At 40.9% G+C, this 21,783-nt stretch overlaps 1 protein-coding gene across 3 annotated transcripts in view; it reads right to left on the bottom strand.

The window, feature by feature from the left end:
• LOC140714637 (alpha-1,6-mannosylglycoprotein 6-beta-N-acetylglucosaminyltransferase B) overlaps window positions 1-21,783 on the bottom strand; it is an 888,843-nt gene that overhangs the window by 562,636 nt on the left and 304,424 nt on the right. The gene's annotated exons all lie outside the window — the stretch shown is intronic.

Here is a 21,783-nt window from a genome sequence, read left to right as displayed (position 1 = left end):
AGATTATTTTCTGCAGGAAGGACGAACCTGCACAGCCTGCTGAAAAATAATGTGTACAAGAAGGACGTTGTGCGAGTGCATTTTTGGCACAGCATTACCAGGCAGATGTCTTGAAGAGTATAAGTAACCTTTCAAAATTGCCAGCTCCTTGGATAATCTTACAATGCAAATAAATGTTCCATCTAGCTCTCTATGCTACAATTAGATTAATCTAACAGTCGCTAGAGTGGTTGAGCTTTTCTTGACTGCTGTAATGCATCAGGAAAGGAAATTGATTTTCATCTCTGTATTTCTGTTTATTCTATGATTTGCACGTGAATTCCAAGCTTAGAGAATTGAAAGTTGAATATAATTAATAAGACAGATGGTTGCCATTCAAGGATTACTGGTTTCAAAATGCCTCCATTTTAAAATGGAGACACCTAAGAACAAATGGCACAAACCTAGCGCAAGGAATAGGAAGTTTGGAAGGAATCTGGGGGGGGGGGGGGAATAAACATTCACCCTGAGGGCGATTACATTCTGGAACAACCTACATAAAGGTGGTGAAGGTAGGCACACTCATTAGTAGTATTTAGGTGGACACTAGAATTGCCAAGGCATAGAAACATATAGGCCACGTGCTTGAAAATGTGAGTAGACAAATAGGTAGATACTTTATTGATTCCAAAGGAAATTACAGTGTCACAGTAGCATTACAAGTGCACGGATATACAAATATTAGAAGTAAGAAAGAAGTAAAAAAATTAAGTTACCTCAAACAGTCTACCAGAAGAGGTCATCGCTTTCCTGGCTACAAGTTGACTCATTATAGAGCCTAATGGCCGAGGGCAAGTATGACTTCACATAGCGCTCTTTTGAGCAGTGCAGTTACTAGTCCATTACTTAGTCCATTACTAGAAGTGCCCCTCTGTTGAGCCAAGGTGGCATGCAGAGGGTTAGAAACATTTTCCATAATTGCCATAATTTTCTGTAGGGTCTGTTGTTCTATCATAGCCTCCAGTGTGTCCAGTTTGACTCCTATAACAGAGCCAGCTTTACTAATCAGTTTATTGAGCCCGGTAGCATTACCCATGTTGGTGCCATTGACCCAGCACACCACCACATAGAAGACTGTGGCGACAACAGACTAGTCGAACATGTGTAGCCGAGTACTAAATGCTCCCATACTCCCAAGGACCTCAGCCTCCTTCAGAAAGTATAGCCGACTCCGGGCTTTCTTGTACACAGGCTCTGTGTTGGTGTTCCACTCACGTCTATCACCCAGGCGCATCCCCCAAGGTACTTGCAGGTCCTCAACACATCCATGTATTCACCACCAACAGTAACAGGGAGCAGTAAGGGCAGCCTTAGTCTTCCTAAAGTGCATCACCATCTCCTTTGTCTTTCTGATGTTGAGCTGCAGATGATTCAGCTTGCACCATTTGACAAAGTCCTCCACCAGGGACCTGTATTCATCCTCCCATCCTCCTTTTATACCCCCAACTTATGTCTGAGTCATCAGAGAATTTCTGCAGATGATATGACTTGGCAATGTATCTAAAATCCGAGGTATAAACAGGAAGGAAGCCAATAAAGTCCCTGTGGGGCCTCAGTGCTTCTTACAGCCATGTCTGACACACAGCTTTGAAGCCACACAAACTTTGGCCTGCCAGTCTGGTAGTCCATTATCCAGGATACACTGGAAGTGCCAACTAGCAATGAAGGTTGTATGGTATTAAAGGCAATTGAAAAATTAAAAAATAAGATCCTCACAGCACTGCCCTGCTTATCGAAATGGGCTCCTGGTAGGCAGACTTCAGGGGATGAAAGACTGATGGAACCGGGGATCAGCCTCTCTAGGGTCTTCATGATGTGTGAGGTCAGGACCACTGGACAGTAGTCATTCAAGACTTTCAGTTGGCCCTTGTTGGGCACTGGGACCACACATGTTGTTTCCCGCACGTGTCGGGATTCTTTCCAAGCCGAGTCTCAGAATGAAAATGTCCTGCAGATCTCCACACAGCTGCTCAACACACCCATCAGGACCTTGATGTAATCTTGCTTGAAATAATCTTAAACCATTATCTTCTTCCTTTATGCCTAGTCGTTTCCATTTTTGGAGGATTTTTGTCCCCAAACAATTGACTTCAAGTTTTAAGTTTACACTAGCTCAAATGCTATGTTGACATCAAGGATAGGCACAGTCACATCAACTCTAGAAATGACACACCTTGCCCATATTTAAGTTAATTATGTAATCATATCTGAAGCAGAATAGAATGCTAAACAAGCATCAGTGGTCAGGCAAAACATGATACTTGATTGTAGTTTCAAAAATAGCTTCCATCACTTTAGTCAGCTACCTGGATTTGGCCTGCTTTCTAAGACAGGGTACACCTGGGCAATTACCTGCTTCTTTGAGTGTAGGAGAATCATGCTGCTCTTGCCCTTAGGAAAAATATATCTGTTCGCTGCAGGACATCGTGTAGGATCTGCCAACTAACCCCATGTGCTGTCTTTGGCATCCATTTTAGGTTAATCTTATTTGTGGAACCATCAAATTTGCCATCTTTATTTGCAGATGCCTTCGTCAAGATGCCAAGCAAGTCTTCGTCAAGATGCCAAAAAAAATGATGTGAAGTTGACTGCTGAATCCCAGAGATGACAGAGCTTGAACCTCCAAAAACTGGCTTCAACTGTCTGGCATTACTTTTCAATGGTTCTTCAAACTTTCTAGGCAGGAGTTAAAAACAACTTCAATACCTCTTTAAAACTCGATCAAGCTGGTGACAGATTTGGCATGATGCCATCGTTTACAGTAAGAAAACCTGAATGATAGGAAATACTGACATCAAGCCTGGCAGGCTCTTTCATTTGGATAACAAATAAATATAGCTCAATACTATATTACATCTTCTGGCTACGATCTATTTCAGGTTTACTGGCTATGTCATGCTGTCATGGATACATGCTGTATCCAGCTCTTTGAAATTAGATGAAACGTTCCAGATTAGCTGGATGCCCAAGGGGTAAATTGTTATCACTGACTTAAATTCAATGTCTTACCAAAAACTTATTAGATTGTGACTGACAGCAAGCTTGCTAATAATCACTTCACACAACCTCTGAAGTTGTCAGTTTTATAGCCACAATTAAAACTGGTTGCTATGGGCTAAGTGATCAAACATTCCTGGTAGATACCATATCACAGAGCTCTATATATTATTTTTGTATGGGACTGAGAATAGTTTTAAAAGAGACCATAATACTGTGATTAAAAAATCACTATTTTAAATATTGTCCTCTTTGCCACGATTGTGACCTTAATCATGAGAAGTGAAGTTTTTACAAGTCCCAAATAGAGACATCATCTCTAATTCTCTCTGTCCTTTGCAATTAGGCCTTTATTGCAAAATACTTTGAACACAAAAGATTACAGATGTCTTGCTCTAATCATGTACAGTTTTTCAGAGATCTAGGTCTGATCTCCCTACATAAAGTATATAACCAGTCAAGGTTTCAGGCTGAGACCCTTCCCTGCGACTAATTTTTCCATTCTATAGATGTTGCCTGACCTGCCGAGTTCCTCCAGGATTTTGTGTGCGTTGATCTAGATTTCCAGCATCTGCAGAATTTGTTGTTTTTATAAAGAAGGATATATTTGTTTTGAGAAGTGTAGTGAAGATTCCTCAGACTGATTCCTAGAATAATGAGCTTGTCACATGAGAAGATAGCAGGCTTGTACTCTCCGGAGTTTGAAAAAATGTAAAATTAATGTAAAATATACAACCTTTTACAAAACTCAGCAGAGTAGATGCTGGCTGGGGTGCTGAGAAAATTCTGGCATAATTCAGGTAATTATATTTCAGGTACAATTTTGGGACATAGATATGAAGAAAATTCTTCACCCTAAGGATGATGAATCTTTAGAATCCAAGGATAGTATACAGTTAGGGTATGGACCACTCACATCTTTCTCTTGAGGGAATCTGTGGGTTAGGTTTACTCTCTTGCACCTCCTTCAGGGTCTCCGGGCATGGTTGCCCACACTCTCTCATTCTCATTCGTGCTGTGTATCCAGCAAGGCAAGTACTAGAACACTATGATAAATAAAGGAAATTGTTGAAAAATGCATAGTTCAATAAAAGATTAGATCCTCATCTGATCCTTAGCCATCTCCTGCTTAGTAATGTGTGAGATGGTGCAAAACATAGTTGGGTATCCCATTAAATAGTGCTGCAGGTTTGAATGGATGTTATGAAAGGGTAATTCCCAACATGGGCCTGACAACATTTCTTAATTAGACAAGTGCCACAATTTTGCAAAGATGAGGATCAATGATCTTTGTGTATGTTCAGTGCACCAACTCTCCACTGCGAACACATGTGTAATGTGCAAAGGTACAATTTCAGGAGCTGCAGGCATTGCTCAGATTTACTGCATTCATGCATGATGGAATCAGAGTCTACAAGGTAAGAAGCAATAACCTACTGTGAGCAGCCAGTGATTCTGCAAACATTGCATCAGCTGATTTTAGTTCAGTTTCAATTTTGAGCCACACAGTGAAGCATCACTTTCTCTATCACACTGATTAACAATTGCTCATCCATATTTTAAAAATACAAATATATGTGCAAATGAAAAAGGGAGTGAATATCTAGAGTGTTCTTTTGAAATGACACAATTGCCTTCTGTGGATCCACTGAAACAATGCAATGAAGTTTCGATGTTGATGATATCAAACCTGTATTAGTCAAAAAGGCTAAAGTGAAAATTCAGCACAATTTTAATTAGTACCAGCAATTTAATAACTCAAAGGGATTCAGTATTGCATATAATTTACAATATGACAGATTAATTGGCTTGCTAAGCTAATTAGGAAGTTATCAAGCTTGCACATTGTCAATATATTAATTGAGTTTAGATGTTCCCACTGAAGTACTGGCCAAAGCATACTTACCTTTTGCTGGCAGTTGGATGAGAATTGGCAGTGAGGTGTTCTTTATGAGTCAGAAACTTTACTTAACATATTTCCATTTTCAGAATTATTAACATTTACACTGACCGTCTTCGGATGCTTCACATCATCCATTTACGCCCCTGGACGCCGCATTGACCCTGGCAGCAGTTTCTGATCATGCTGGCTGACAGGCTGTTTACATGACATGTCTCATCCCTCCTCAGTTTTATGCCAGCCATAATTGACAGATTTAGCATGGTCAATTAATTTGAATGTCTTTTCTGATTTAAATGGAAATGGGAAGTAGGCTGGTCTTTTACTTTTAATGTTTTGAAGTTATTTATCTGAAATGAAATTCAGTTGATTATAAATTTATAATTCAATGTTTTACATCTTCATTATTATACATTAACATTTATATTAATTATCCTAAAATACCTTTGGGTTAATGGCCCTTAGCAACATGGATTCAAGTTTTGGGCTCATAGATGCAGGTTCAATTGCAACTTTTACGAGAAGTTTGGATAGATACATGAATGACAGAGATAGGGAGGGCTGTGTCTGGGTGCAGATAAATGGGATTAGGTATAAAGCCAGGCTGGCAGAGACTAGATGGACAGTAGTTTTATGATTCTATGGATTGTTGAAGAATGATATAGATTCACTGCCAGAAGCAAAGTTGCCTGTATCTGACTGCTCTGCTTTGAACAATGACCACAGCAGTAAGCCCTTAATTGTTTTAACATGAACAGAAACAGTGCAGGAGCTAAAATCAAGGCACTTTCCCAGGCCATTATATTAACTCCAGTGATTTAATTCAGTCCTGCAAATATAACCTATTAAAACATCACAATAGCATCAAACTGCTTAATTTTCCAAAGGAATTCACAAAGGACGCAAAGACAATTTCATTTCCATAAACATCTCTTACTAAGTTTGTAATGCATCTTCATTTTGGGAATTGACAAACATGTTGAGACTGAAGAGGAAAAAAGAACTCAGCTGTCTCTTGAAAATATTTTAATAATAACTTTAATATCTGCATTCCCACACATTATGTCAAATAATTACTATTCTCTAGACTTATGGGGAAAAATTGGTTTAACTTTTCAAAAATAAACCGGCATAAATAAGATGGCATTTGAGATACCCTTTAGAACATTGCTGATTAGAAATTCCAGTGAAATACAGATCCCAAAATGAAATCATATAATATTTGGATTATAAAATATACAAAAATTACAAGAAAATATGGGAGGTAATGAAATCAACATCATTTATGCTCATATCAACACAGTATTTTGATTAGATTCCTAAAAGCTAGCTACATGAATTGCATATGGAGGGTGCTGGGATGGTTTCAACCAAACATAAACTCTGTTTCTCTTTCCATGGATGCTGCTTAGCACAGTGTTTCTAGCATTTTATGTTTGTATTTTGAATTTCCAGCACCTATATTTTTCTACTTAAATTGATTTCACCAGTTTTTCAAGTTAGTTTTATTTGTTTTTAAGCAGAAAGAACACATTTCTTATTTTTGAAATGCTGAGAATAAAATCAAATCACTGCCATTAATGTTATTGATTTATTGATTATTTAGATATACTAAAATGTAAATATGATAGAATTACTCTTCTATGATCCATTTGAAGAGAGAAAGAGTTTGTGACAGAATCCTATAAATGTAATGCACAAGTGCTTAAAGAAATCATAACACAAAATGTTTGCTGACTTAGTGTACAAGAAAATCTACTGAGGCAGTGCTCATCTTGATCTGGTATTCATAATAAGAAATATAAGATATGGAAGTCAAAGAAGCTCAGGGGCAGATTAAGCTTAGAATAATCAAATTTAACATTCAAGTCCAGCAACCCAGGCCTGTGCCAGAAAACCAGGAATGATTTGCAGAGGGCTATTTCAAGGGTGAAGGGACAATTTCAAATGAGATTGGAGGCGATATCAGGTGCACGGCAACCCTGACAAGGACTGCAAGACATTACTTCCTACAAAGCAAAATGAATGGCAGCGATGCTTCACTACCAGATGAAATCAACGCCTTCTATGCCCGCTTTGAAAGGGAGAACACAACTACAGCTGTGAAAATCCCTGCTGTACCTGATGACCCTGTGATCTCTGTCTCAGAGGCCAATGTTAGACTGTCTTTAAAGAGAGTGAACCCCCGCAAGGCAGAAAGTCCTGATGGAGTACCTGGTATGGCTCTGTAAACCTGTGCCAGCCAACTAACGGGAGTATTCAAAGACATTTTCAACCTCTCACTGCTACGGACAGAAGTTCCCACTTGCTTTAAAAAGGCAACAATTATACCAGTGCCAAAGAACAATAATGTGGGCTGCCTTAACGACTATCACCCAACAGTGATGGAATTGCTTTGAGATGTTGGTTATGACTAGACTAAACTCCTGCCTCAGCAACGACCTGGACCCATTGCAATTTGCCTATCGCCACAATAAGTCAATGGCAGACACAATCTCCATGGCTTTTCACACGGCTTTAGACCACCTGGACAACACAAACATCTACGTCAGGATGCTGTTCATCGCCTATAGCTCAGCATTTAATACCATCATTCCCACAATCCTGATTGAAAAGTTGAAGAACCTGGGCCTCTGTACTTCCCTCTGTAATTGGATCGACTTCCTAACTGGAAGACCACAGTCTGTGCGGATTGGTGATAACATATCCTCTTCGCTGACAATCAACACTGGTGCACCTCAGGGGTGTGTGCTTAGCCCACTGCCTTACTCTTTGTATACACAAGACTGAGTAGCTAGCCGTAGCTCAAATACCACCTACAAATTTGCTGACTATACAAATTGTGAGATATACAGGTGTACAGGAGTGAGATATGCAAACTCGTGGAATGGTGCCGCAGCAAAAACTGGCACACAACGTCAGTAAGACGAAAGAGCTGATTGTGGACTTCAGGAAGGGCAAGTCGAAGGAAAACATACCAATCCTCAGAGGGATCAGAAGTGGAGAGAGTGAGCAGTTTCAAGTTCCTGGGTGTCAAGATCTCTGAGGATCTAACCTGGTCCCAACATATTGATGTAGTCATAAAGGAGGCAAGACAGCAGCTATACTTTATTAGGAGTTTGAAGCGATTTGGCATGTCAACAAATGCACTCGAAAACTTCTATAGTTGTACTGTGGTGAGCATTCTGACAGGCTGCATCACTGTCTGGTATGGAGGGACTACTGCAAGGGACTGAAAGAAGCTGCAGAAGGTTGTAAATCTAGTCAGCTCCATCTTGGGTACTAGTCTACAAAGTACCCAGGACATCTTTAGGAAGTGGTGTCTCAGAAAGGCAGCATCCATTATTAAAGACCTCCAGCATCCAGGGCATGCATTTTTCTGACTGTTACCATCAGGTAGGAGGTACAGAAGCCTGAAGGCACACACTCAGCAATTCAAGAACAGCTTCTTCCCCTCTGCCATTGATTCCTAAATGGACACAACCTCACTTATTAAAATATACAGCATTTCTGTTTTTGCACATTTTTCAATAGTCTATTCAAAATACGTAATTGATTTACTTGTTTATTTATTAATATGTTTTATTTTATTATTATTATTATTTTCTCTCTGCTAGATTATGTATTGCATTGAACTGCTGCTGCTAAGTTACCAAATTTCACATCACATGCCGGTGATAATAAACCTGATTCTGATTCTGATCTCAAACACTATTGTATCAAAGGTAAGGAGTCAAGGTTATAACAAAATGAAGCCTAAATTCAAAGAGATGAGGAGAAGGAAGAATTGAGACAAATGGTTTAGATAATGATGTTCAATACACAAGAACTGAAGACAAATGGAATCCTTTTAAAAGACCCATGCATCACAGACTGGATAAATAGATTTCCAAAACAAGAAGCTCGGACTAAAGAAACATAATACAGAACAGATCAACAAATATTAGCAATGATGCATCACTTTTGTAAAGGTAAAGAAGAAGGAATTCACTTGGCTGAGGTATAGTTTCAAGTCGAAAGTGAAGATGGATCTAGTAAAAAAAAAAGTAACCAACAGGGCTGAAAATACCAGAATGAGAGGCTAATACTGAGTGCAAGGAAAGAGGCAGGAGAAAGAGAGTAACAGCATAATAGGAGTTCATGGGAGTTAATTTGAGGTGGCATTGTTGTGTAGCGGATAGCATGAAACTATTACAGCACCAACAAACCAAGTTCCATTCTGCCACTGTTTGTAAGGAGATGTACATTCTACCCATGACCACCATGACCACCACCACAAACAATCTCCAACTTTCCCCTTATACCAATCTCCTTTCAAGTCTTCTGAGATCATGGCTACAAAGCAATCAATATCTTCATCCAAATCATTGACATATAACATGAAAAGAATTAGTACCAACACTGAGCCCCCAAAGCACACCACTAGGCACCTCTAGCCAAACAGGAAATGCCCCCTTTAATCTGTCTCATTGCCATCTACCAATCAGCCAATCATCTACCCATGCTAGCTTCTTTCCTGCAATATCATGGGCTTTTATCTAGTTAAGCAGCCACAGGTATGCTAAGAGAATTCAAGCAGTGATGGATGCCCTAAGGCCAAAGGATGTGTCACAGTTGTGGTTCTTTTCAGGATTTGTCAACTACTATAGCAGCTTCCTGTGAAACCTAGCTACTGTGCTCCACTCCTTGAACACATTACTACAGATAGGGAAGAAGTGGCAATGGACAAAGCAATGGAAGAGGGCTTTCAGAAAGGTAAAGGAAATGGTAATGTCTGACACTGTACGCATACATTATGATCCACATCATCCAGTGAAGCTTGCCTGTGACGCTTCACCTTATGGTGTAGGTGTGGTCATGTCAGTGTCATGGTCTGGTCCGTTGACTCCTTGTTTCTGTTGAATTCCTTATCCCCATGTTTTGCCTGGCTCCTTGATTGAGGCTCCTGATTGTCATTGAACCGACAGCATAAAAACTCCGGCTTACATCTACTCGCTGCTGGTTCGTCACCACAGCCAGTGTGGCTATACTCATCCTGGAGCCACTGAGAATCGGAGACTCTAAGTTGTTTCGGTGCCTGTGGCTGTTTAGTAAACTCAGTCGTTCTCGTGTCCAGCTGAGTTGATGGCCATTTTGCCGCCACTCCGAGACAAAATACAAATGGACTGTCATTGTTTGGTTTTTGTCGTCTAGTTTCCAGCTGAGTAGGTCCGGCCGGTAGCCGTTACTCAGAGTTAGGAATTCTGTCTCTTCGTGTCCAGCTGAGTGATTGTTGGCCAATGGCTGCTTCATGAGCTACTCCATGTCAAGATATGGATTTTCTGTTGTTTGATTTGGTCGCCTCGTTTCCAGCTGGGTAGGCCCGGCCGTTTACCGCTACTCCGAGTTGGGTATTCTGTCTCTCAGTGTCCGTGTCCAAGTCCTAGTCCAGGCTCTATGTTCGAATCCAAGTCCAAGTCCAAGCTCCGTGTCCGAGCTCCTCCTGTTTGTTGACCCGCATCCTCGTCCGCGTAAGCATTCTATCCTCGCTCCTCGGCTTTCCTGGCAACTATTAATAAAGTACACTTCCTTTAATGCTACCCCCATGTCTGTGTCCTGCACTTGGGTCCGCTCCAGCCGCTTGTTGCAACAGTCAGATGTTATGAGTGATGGAAGTGAATGTCCCACAGCCTTTGCATCACATTCCCTGACCACTGTAGAGAAAAATAATGCAGATTGACAGAGGCCTTAAATCTGGTTTGGGATGTTAGACTTGTATGGGAGAGAGTTTACCCTCATTACTGAGGTACACGGAGTGCAGGAGTAAGGAGGGCTATGGTCTAGGTGCAAGTCGATGGGACTAGGCAGTTTAAATGGTTTAGAACAGAGTAGATGGGACAAAGGGCCTTTTACTTTGCTGTACTTTCCTATGACTCTATCAGTACCAAGTTCTCCACAATCTCAACAGATACCCTTTTCCGAACCCTGGGGTGTAGTCCATCTGGTCCAGGGGACTTATCCACCTTCAAACCTTTCAATTTCCCAAGCACCTTCTCCCTCGTAAAAGAATTGCACTCACTTTTGCCCCCTGACACTCTTGAATTTCTGGCATACTGCTAGTGTCTTCCACAGTGAAGACGGATGCAAAATTCTTATTTAGTTCATCGCCATTTCTTTGTCCCCCATTACTACCTCCCCAGTGTCATTTTCCAGCAATATGATGGACTCTTTCCTGCCTTTTTACTCTTTATATATCTGAAAAATCTTCTGGTGTTCTCTTTGATATTATTGACTAGTTTAACTCTATATTTCATCTTTTCCGTCCTTATGGCTTTTTTAGTTGTCTTCTGTTGGTTGTTAAAAACTTCCTAATCCTCTAGCTTCCCATTAATTTTTGCTCTAATATAAGCCTTCTCTTTTGCTTTTAAGTTAGCTTTGACTGCTCTTGTCAACCTCACTTATGTCACCCTGCCTTTAGAATACTTCTTCTTTGGGATGTATATATCTTGTGTTTTCCAAATTTCCCCCAGAAACTCCAGCCATTGATCTTCTGCCATCATCCCTGCTATTGTCACCTTCCAATCAACTTTCACCAGGTACTCTCTCATGCTCCTTTACTCCACTGCAATACTGAAACTTCTGACTTTTGCTTCTTCCTCTCAAACTGTTGAGTGAAGTCTATCATATTATGTTCACTGCTTCCTCTTTACTTTAAGCTGCCAAATTAAATCCAATTCATTACACAACATCCCGTTTAGAATAATCTTTGTTAGTGGGCTCATCTACAAGCTGCTCTATAAAGCCATCCCAAATTCTCTCTCTTGGGATCCAGAACCCACCTAATTTTCCCAATGCACCTGCACATTGAAATCCACTATGACTGTTGTAACATTGCCATTTTTCCATGCGTTTCTGTCTCTCATTGTAATGTAACTCTCACTTCAGCTAGCTGCCTAATATAGGGGGTGATAAAAGGAAGTGACATAGCTCCCCAACACGGTAGGGGTCACACTCTGTTCCCCTGGTGCTACATATGCCAAGCTATCTGGTGGTCTTCTGATTCTCTGAGACCTTTGCACCCCCTCACCTAACCCTTCAGGTTCCGACACTATGGGGATACTTCCGGTCTACCTGGCGAGGCCTCCCCCGATCTATCACTCATGCCCACCTGCAGCTCAGATCCTTCTGTTCCATGATCAAACCCCGCTTCCCCGCAGAGTCCCACTGCAACCCAGGCTGCCCACACAACTGTAACTCTCGCTTCGGCTAGCGGCTTAATATAGGGGGTGATAACCCCCGGCCCGGCCAAACTTAAGAAATATCATTTGGGTGGATGCTGCCCAATGTGTCCCTGTTACAACACAGAATCCAGAAAAAACAAACCGTACAGAATATGCAATTTGTAACGATTAAGCTTTATAATTCTTACTTTGACTATATGGTTAGTAAAGAAACGAAAAAAGGGCCCAATCTTATTAAACAGTCTGTTGCACAATGTTGGAGCTCACTGATAAGTTGATTGTCCACCATCGACCTCCTCTGATCGTTGCTGCCTTTCGGACTCTCGCTCCAAGTCCACCCCGCCCAGCGATCTACCAACTCCCTCCATTCTCATCTTCTCTCCTCATCTCTCCCACGGCAAAAAGACAGTGAAAATCTCTCTTCCAGCTCACAAGAAAGGACAACAGCATTCTGAACCCCGTTAACTCTAATCATAACCCAAACATTGCTGCTACAGAGAAACCATTACATTATCAGTGAAACCCTACAGCATGTTACAGTAATTTGTAGCCCATATCTTGGCTACTGTTCAGAGGCCTATATATAATCTCATCAGGGTCTTTTTACCCTTGCAGTTTCTTAACTCTATCCACAAGGATTCTACATCTTCTGATCATATATCACCTTATCCTAAGGATTTGATTTTTTTTATCTAACCAAGCCACCCCACTCCTTCTCTCAACCTGCCTGCCCTTTTGATAGAATTCGTATCCTTGGATGTTAAGCTCCAACTTCTGTCAGCAGGTCTCAGTGATGGCCATAATGTCATACCTACCAATTTCAAACTGCACTACAAGATCATCTACTTTATTCCGTATACTGTGTGCATTGAAATATAACACCATCAGTCTAGTATTTGTCACCTTTTTAGATTTTGGCCCCATGCTACACTGCAACTCATCCCTCTGACTGCAATTTTGCCCTATCATCTGCCTGTCCTTCCTGACAGTCTCACTGCAGACTGAATCCAGTTGATTACCAACTGGCCCATCCTCAGATCTATCACACTAGTTCCTGTCACTGTCCCAATTTACGACGAAGGGTCTTGGCCCGAAACGTCGACAGTGCTTCTCCCAATAGATGCTGCCTGGCCTGCTGCGTTCCACCAGCATTTTGTGTGTGTGTTGCTTAAATTTCCAGCATCTGCAGATTTCCTTGTGTTAGTTTAATTTTCCATTTTCCATCACCATTAGTTTCACTGAATAAAACTTGTGCAGTTCATCCTTGAAAACTCGCTCCCATTTCTGACTTCTCTCACCACTTCAACATCCTTGAGACTTCTCCAATGTCTTGCAGCTTTCCAATTTATTGTTATAATCCACTAAATATATCTGAATCCCACTAATAATGCTTCTACTCCTGTCACAATTCAAAAGTGGCTCCTATCAAAGTCACCAATGACATCTGAAATTCATCTCTGTCCTTGTCAATGGTTGAAAACCATTTTGTTTTCTAACGATTGTTATAAAACTATGCTACAGTTGACACCACCGCCCCCCCCCCCCGCCCCCAGCAAGAGCTTAGGGTTACATTTCTGCCTCAATAAAAGGCAATAAGGTTTGCAATTTTGACATGCATCTCAGATCACGAAGCTAACACTTGGTAGTTAATTGGGACTTGAGTCCACAGAACAGAATGTAAGGCTCTTGGTCACGAACGTTTTGAGTAAGATGAAAATTCAGAGCTTGTTTATGGTGACGTTGGTTGGAGTAAAGAAGATTACTGGCAAATATTTCACATTTCATCTACGATAGATGGAAGACATGATGGTAGGAAGCTGACAAGAAAACCATAATTTCTCTCATCACACTTGCACAGCTCTGTTGCTAAAACCCCCAAGTAATATTCCAGTAAACTCCAGGATGTCCCCTACTTCCTCTCCACCACCCCCCGCCACCCGTCATTCTATCTATAATTTTCAGATTTTCAGTTTTCAGATCACTCAAAATAATGATAGCTTTTTTCTAACTTGCCTCAATCTCATTCTGCTGTCATCCCTTTGTTAACTGATCTGCACTTGGTCATGTTTGATAGCTTCCTTGAAGTGCTATGGACTGCTTCGTAGCTGGCTAATGTAGTAGGAAATAAAACATAAGCTATTGTATCGACACTGGCATCATATTAGTAACAAGTTGTTCAAACTGTGGATATTAGTTGAGGTGTGCTATTGACAGATAACTTAGTGCTAACTTGCCACTCTAAAACACGAGAGTCTCCTGGGCTGGTGTTTATTGGCAGTTTGATAGAATGAATTGTTTAATGAAAAGTGTCCTTTATCTCTTCCAGATTTAATGCCTGACTTCAGATTTGTCGCTTCACTAATTTAATTATAAGGACTACAGGTTTTCAGATAGTATGTTCAACTGCGCTGCATGCCAACTCCAAAGGGCATCAGATCAAAAGAGATTCCAGACATGACCATAGGAAGCAGAAATAGCAGGTTTGTGTCCCACTGTCTAAACAAATCTAGTAATTTAATTGTAACAGGCTGTAAGGTTTCACTGTTAAGGCTAATGTGACGGCTTCTATGTAGTGTTCCACTGTTAAGGTAATGGTTTTTCTGTAGCAGCAATGTTTGGGTTATGACTAGAGATAACGGGACTTTAGAATTCAGTGGCTATCCAATGGGAGAAATGTTGTTCTTTCTTGTGTGTCTGGGAGCCGGGTTTTTTGTGCTCTTTTGTCAAGGAGAGATGAAGAAGGAAGACGCGTGTGGAGAGAGCTGGTGGACCACCGGACGGTGTGGACTGGGATCTGAGGGTCCGAAGGTCAGCGACACTCGAATGGGGGGGAGGAATGACTACTGAGTGAGCTCCAATGGGGACTTTTGACTTTTCCTTGAATTGAGCCCTTTTTTATTTTCATTACTAACCCTACATTCGTATTAAGATTTATAAAGTTCAATCATTTAATTTCATATGGTGTACTGTCTGATATTTTGCGTTGTGGGTTTGTAACTGGGGGTACATTACACAGCATCCACACAAACGTGATTACCCAGTTTGGCGGGGCTGAAGGCTGTTTCCTCTAGACGAACACGAACTGGGTGAGCCTGAGGGTTACATTATGATGGTGAATTTGCTGGGCCATCTGCAATGTATCTTCTTATTACTATCATCAGGGAGGAAGTACAGGAGCCTCAGAAACAAATTCTTCCCTTTCACTAACAGTCCATGACCCTGTGAACACTACTTCAATATTCCTTTTTTTTTACACTATTTAATTTTGTAATTATTAGTGATTTCATTTCTTTGTACTGTACTACTGCCACAGAAAAACAAACTTCATGTCATAGAAATGTGATTCTCATTCCTTATTTACATTACAGTTCACAATTTTACTGACAGCAGTGTGAGAATACCAGGCCTGCAAAGGCAGGCAGATCTCAGTCTCCATCCAGAGAACAGGAATCACGTGACACTCATTTCCAACCTATCACCTGCAGCTTATTTAAACCCAGCTCTCACCCAGAAGTCCTGGTTCACTCGTATGAACCAGCCAGCCTTAACCAGTTGCTCCTGGCCTTCAGTGACTTTGCTCCTATGAGTTCAGTTTTCTCTTCTCTCTTGTTTTATGGCCGCACGGCTTTTTATTTTGCAGTTGTTTATTAAAGTTATCACTCACTGCTGAATTGTCTCCACTGCTCTGCTTTTGAGTTAAGCCTCCTCTAGATTTTCTGACAGGATAAATAAACCATTGATAAACCTATCAGGGTTTGCTTGCCTAAAGGAACTTGTCCATTGACATGAGCACATGATCCAGAGGCAGCAGGAAATCATTAACCATCGTCTTGTAACTATCTTCCAAATCCCTGTCTCGATACAGCAACCCCACAGCAGTCAACCTCCTCCCCCGAGCCCCAGATTCCAGTGCTCAAATACTTCAGTTGATCCCCAATACAATGCCACAAGTTCCTGTCCCAGTTCATCTATTTTGAGCCCCAGCAATCTCTGTAGTCTACGGACTGAGACAAGATCGCCTTCATTACGACTGGGTGAGCTGTGACTTGGGCTGCCTCTAACTAGGACAATAAAACCAGCATTTTCAATGCTGGTTGCTGAGATTTTCCAGATTTTCAACCATCTGGGAAGTGGACGGGAGGCAGCAGATTGAATATTTTCCCTGCATCAAGGCTCAGACTTGGTGCTAGCTTACACTGTGTAATTCAGGATCCTTGCAATGGAGTGTGAATGGAATGCCTTATGAAGTGAAGTGCTTGAAAGACTAGCTATCTACGCAGGAGATGTCCATCAACCTTGACCCTTGAATTAACAAACATCTTATGGAATGGCCCTCCATATCACCAGGAAGAATCCCGGTTTGATTCTCACAGGGGTTCCCAGTTTGAGATCCATGGAGCCCAGCTAATAGTAAGGCTCCATGGCATAAAAGAAGGTTGGGAACCTCTGGGTTCTCCAAACCATTTCAGACTGCAGGAGCCTCATCATCAATGCCTCCAGAATCCATGCAGTTAGGAACCCACTCAGCTCCCTTAGAGTGTGAGTGTTGATAGAGAAACAACTTCCATGCTTACTGCAGAGCCACCGATCACCCTCACATTAAAACAGCACCACAAAGTAGAGACGAGGGGCCTTCTGTCTTGTAAGCTTCCCCCCCAGCCTTTCTTTCCAGCACCATAGCCCAGCTCACTCTCTCTCATCCCTTCTCCACACCCCAATGACTGTACACACACAGGAGGCTCTGGTGGATTCTGGTGCAGCAGGCAAGTTTCTGTGAGTGCAAACTTGGATTCCCTATCTCTCACCCTTTCTTGCATCATGGCCATTGATGGACATGACTTGGGGTCTGGGATGGTCTGAATGCGTGCGTGACCTGTGTACGTGAGCATTGGAGAACACCGTGAGTCCATCCAATTCCTCCTGATCGACTCACCCAACACTCCTCTCATCTTGGGTTACCCCTGGCTCTCCACTCATGATCCTCACTTCGCCTGGTCATCCAGTTCACCACTGAGTTGGCGACCCAGCTGCCTGAAACCTCAGTTGACTTCACCCTGTAAGTCCATGGAGATGGACCTCACCAAACTCCCATGAGTTTGACATAGTCTTCAGTACAAGGGGAGCCACCACCCTGCTGCCTCACAGACAACAAGACTGCACAATCAACCTCCTCCCAGGCACCACCACCCTTCCTTGAGGTCGTCTGTTCTCCCTCTCCCTTCCTAAGACCTAAGCCATGAATGGTTATGTTGCTGAAGCACTATAGCAAAGCTTCATTCAACCATCTTAGTCCTCAGCAGCTGCACAATATTTCTTTGTCAAAAAGAAAGATGGTGATCTTTGTCTCTGCATCAACTATCCTAATCTAAACAAAATCACTATTTAGAACTGCTACCCATTTCCCTCAGTGGATAGCACATTCAAAACACTCCACTGGGTCCAGATCTTCAACAAACTGGATCTAGAGAGTACGTATGACCTGATCTACATCTGTTAGGGGGATGAGTGGAAGACAGTGTTTATAACATCCAATAGTTACTATGAATACTTGGTGTTGCCATTTGGATTCTTCAACAATCCATCCATTTTCCAAGCCTTCATTAATGAAATCTTCCAAGACATGCTATACAGGTATTTGTTCTTCTACCTCAACAACATCCTCATCTGCTCCAAGAATTCCAAGACCACATCCATCATGTCCATTTAGTCCTTCAGTGTCTCTTTGAAAACCAACTGCACTGCAAGTTAGATAAATGCCAGTTCCACACTCCAGTCGTCTCTTAGGTCAATTTTAAATTTCTCCCCTCTCAAAAACCTATGCCCTCTAGTTCTTGATTCCTAACCCTGGGGAAAAGACTGTCTATTCACCCTGTCTATGCCTCTTATGATTTCATATGGAGTATGCAGGAAATACTCAAAAGCCAGGTAAATAGAGAGGTAACATTTCAGGCTGTTGACCTACCATCACAATTATTTGAGCACTGCCAGCATTTTCTAATTAATTTCAGGTTTCAAACAAACACAGGATCTTAATTTCTAACAGTTCTCAATATTCCAATGCATAAAAGTGTAATCCACAGAATCCACCCTCATAATTGAATTCCTTTGGTCCCACTACATAAGAGGCAGCTAAGACAGTCATTTGACTACCTGTCATTCCACCCCCCCCCCCCCAGGGAAAAAAGCGAGAAAGATGTAGGCAGAAACCTCAGCCCAGTAATCTACTTTCCCTCACCAGAAACCTTCAATCACAGCTCTGAAGCTGGAGAGAGCCAGCTCACTTAATGGAAGATTTCACACATCTCACTTTCTACCTGATGGTTACTTAGAATGGGGGAGAAATTAGCTGTGGCAAAGCTGGCTACAACAGCCTTCACTGAGCTGCGAGTTCCCATCAACTGACACATGGAGCTTTTAAACCTTCCTGTCCAGGTACCAGTCTAAATGCTTTTCAAACGTTGCTAGTCTTCTCACCTCTACTACATCGTCTAGCAGTTTTGTCCATGTACCTAATGCCTTCTGTGTGAAATACTCGTTCCTCAGATCCCTTTTAAATATTGAATGTCTGAATGGAGTGAACATGGAGAAGATGTTTTCAGTAGTAGATGAGTCTAGGATCAGAGGACATCACCTCAGAATATAAAAGTATCTCTTTAGATAGGGATGGAGGAATTTCTTTAGCCAGAATGTGGTGAATCGGTAGAATCCATTAACACAGATAGCAGTGGTGACCAAGTAATTGGGTATATTTAAAGTGGACAGGCTTCTGATTAATCAGGATATCAAAATTTACATGGAGAAGGCAGGAGAACAGCACTAAGATGGAAAATAAATCAGCCATGTTGGAATCAGCCAACTGACCTAATTCTGCTCCTATGTATTATGGTCCTATATTTTTATATCCAGTCTGTCCTTATATCTCAAGTTCTCCAGTCCTGGTAACATCCCTGTGGAACTTTCCTTCACCATTTCCAGTTTAATGTCATCCAATAGCTTGGTGAGCATAACTGCATTTTGGTAAGTCAAATAAGGAAGGACTAATACAGTAAATAGAACATACAACAGCACAGCACTGTACAGGTCCTTCAACCCATCATGTTGTCCCAGACTTCTAACCTACTTCAAGATCAATCTAACATTTCCCTCCCACGTAACCTCTTCCTCTTTAATTTCATCCATTGGTCTATCTAAGAGCCTTTTCAATGTTTCGAAAGTATCTGCTTCTACCATCGCCTACACCCTGTGTAAAAAATCCTACTTCTGATTTTCTCCTAAACTTCACACCTTAAAAATATGTACTTTTGCATTAGCCATTGCTGCCCTAGGAAAAAATGTGCTGGTTGTCCGCTCTATCTATGCCTCTTATCATCTTATATAACTATCACCACTCACCTTCCTTTTCTCCTTTGCAACAGGTCTTCAGCATTAAAACTTAACCTTCTCTACCACTGCCTCCTGAAATGCTGATATGCTTGAATTTCAGACTTCCAGCATCTGCAGCTTTTGATTTTCATTGCAATGGTCCTAAATATTTAAGCACTGCATTTAAAATAAGGATATTAATATATTTCATACAGAGGAAATATTACCATGCCAAACTGTAGCATTGCCAATCTGAAAATCTACTTTAAAAGAAAGGTATAAATAAATAAATTATCACAGATAGCCTGAGGTCATTTTTCTCATGAATTAATTTTTCATCAACAGTTTCTCACAATGTGATTTTAGATCTTCCTAATTTGAATATATAAATATATTATTGAATAAATCAGTTGTTTTCCTAGTCTGTTTCATAGGTAGAAAGTATAAAACTGAACAAAAATATATTAACAACTCCCAAAGAAAATTGTCAAGAAGTTTCCTTCATTATAACCAGTTATGCTCCTTTGTATCATTTTTTAACAATACATGGTACACTAAATTGCACTGACAATTGATTAAATTATTTAAAACAATGTCCTTGAATACAACTGAAAACTGTACTTAGATTCAAAATGCTTCTATTGTATAATTTTCTCATAGTCAGGTATTTGTATACCTGATGAATTCCTCAAAGGATTTAAAAAAAAGAGTTGACCTATTTATCTTATTATTCAGAGAGTAATACCCTAGCTAATACTATTTCAGGCCTCTTGAGTTACAGGTTTAACTTTAATGGCAAGAGAGTGCACACAACTTTTGTCCAATGGAGCTTTATTTTGTTAACAAAGAAAATTATACATAAAAGTATGTGTGCAAAAGCATGAAAATTAACAGGTAATGCAGTTTTAGTTCAATAGATAGTTTGTGCATTGTTTAAAAGTGATGTATTTTGAATGCACTCTAGAATCTGCTTGAAATGTGAACTAATACGAACATTGTAATGGAAAATTAATTGCCAAAAAAACAGTCCGTATGAATTAAAGATCATCTGTGGGATTATTTAGGTACCTCATTCAATAATGTTAATCAAACAGATTCAAGCAAAAAGACTTTAATTGAACATCAAATCTAAATAGTTTGATGTTTAATTGGAGATAGAACAAGTATGTTAATGGCTGAAAAGGCTCAAAAATCAATTAAGTAGTAAAATTTGAACAAAAGAAATAATCTTGCTTCTTTTCTTTGCCAATGACTAGAATACATGTTTATACACTTCTCACCTCCTCTATAACTTTTTATCTTAAGTAACCAAAGCTCCACTTCATACTTCAAAGTGTGGTCCAATCGAGGTCCATTCGCGTCTCAGCATAAATCTCATTTTCCCACTAATTTTAAAAAAAGTCCTTGTTTTCATTTTCTTTGTGGGTTTGCTCATCTGCGCCACGACTTTCGCTGCTTGCAGTACTGATACTGAATGATGCTCTGTTCCTCTGCTCCATCTAGAGCCACACCTCATTAGTAATAATTGGTCTCATATACTACCAAATACCAACTACCAAATACTACCATATAAACGCCATGTAGTCACCATCCCAAAAAGGAAAAATTTAACTATTCATTGTTGACATTCAATGGCATTCTCAAGGGATTATCATTAACCAGTACTGGTCCAACCACATAGATTCTGGTATTCTCTTAGACCATAACGGTTGGGAATCCTGTGACCAGTGACTCACCACGTAACTCTCCATGATCTATAAAGCACAACACAAGAGTCTGATGGAATGATCTCCACTTATTCTTAACAATATTTATAAACTTCAACGACAACTAGGATGAAGCAACCACTTGATTAGCACTGCATCCACCACACTAAACGTTCACTCCCTCTGCCACTGATGCATTATTGCTTCCATCTATATAACATGATGTGCAATGAGGTAAATCACCGGGGCTATTTCCAATGCACTTCACAGGATAGAACATCTCAAGCCCAAAGAAGGATGATGGAGGCATGCACATGGGAATGCCTTCATTAGAAGGGTTGCAGTTCAAAAAGATCATAGTCAGATGTGTTATGTTTGTGGAATGAGGAGGCCGGGTAGCCGTCAGTCAGACACACACACACACACACACACACACACACACACACACACACACACACACACACACACACACACACACACACACACACACACACACACACACACACACACACACACACACACACACACAAGAACAAACATGCAGCCATTTATTTTGCTT

This window comes from Hemitrygon akajei, chromosome 22, assembly GCF_048418815.1.
Source record: "Hemitrygon akajei chromosome 22, sHemAka1.3, whole genome shotgun sequence".
NCBI classification, from domain to species: domain Eukaryota; kingdom Metazoa; phylum Chordata; class Chondrichthyes; order Myliobatiformes; family Dasyatidae; genus Hemitrygon; species Hemitrygon akajei.
Note: the sequence above shows the minus strand (reverse complement) of the source record. Positions and strands in the feature narration are given on the sequence as shown.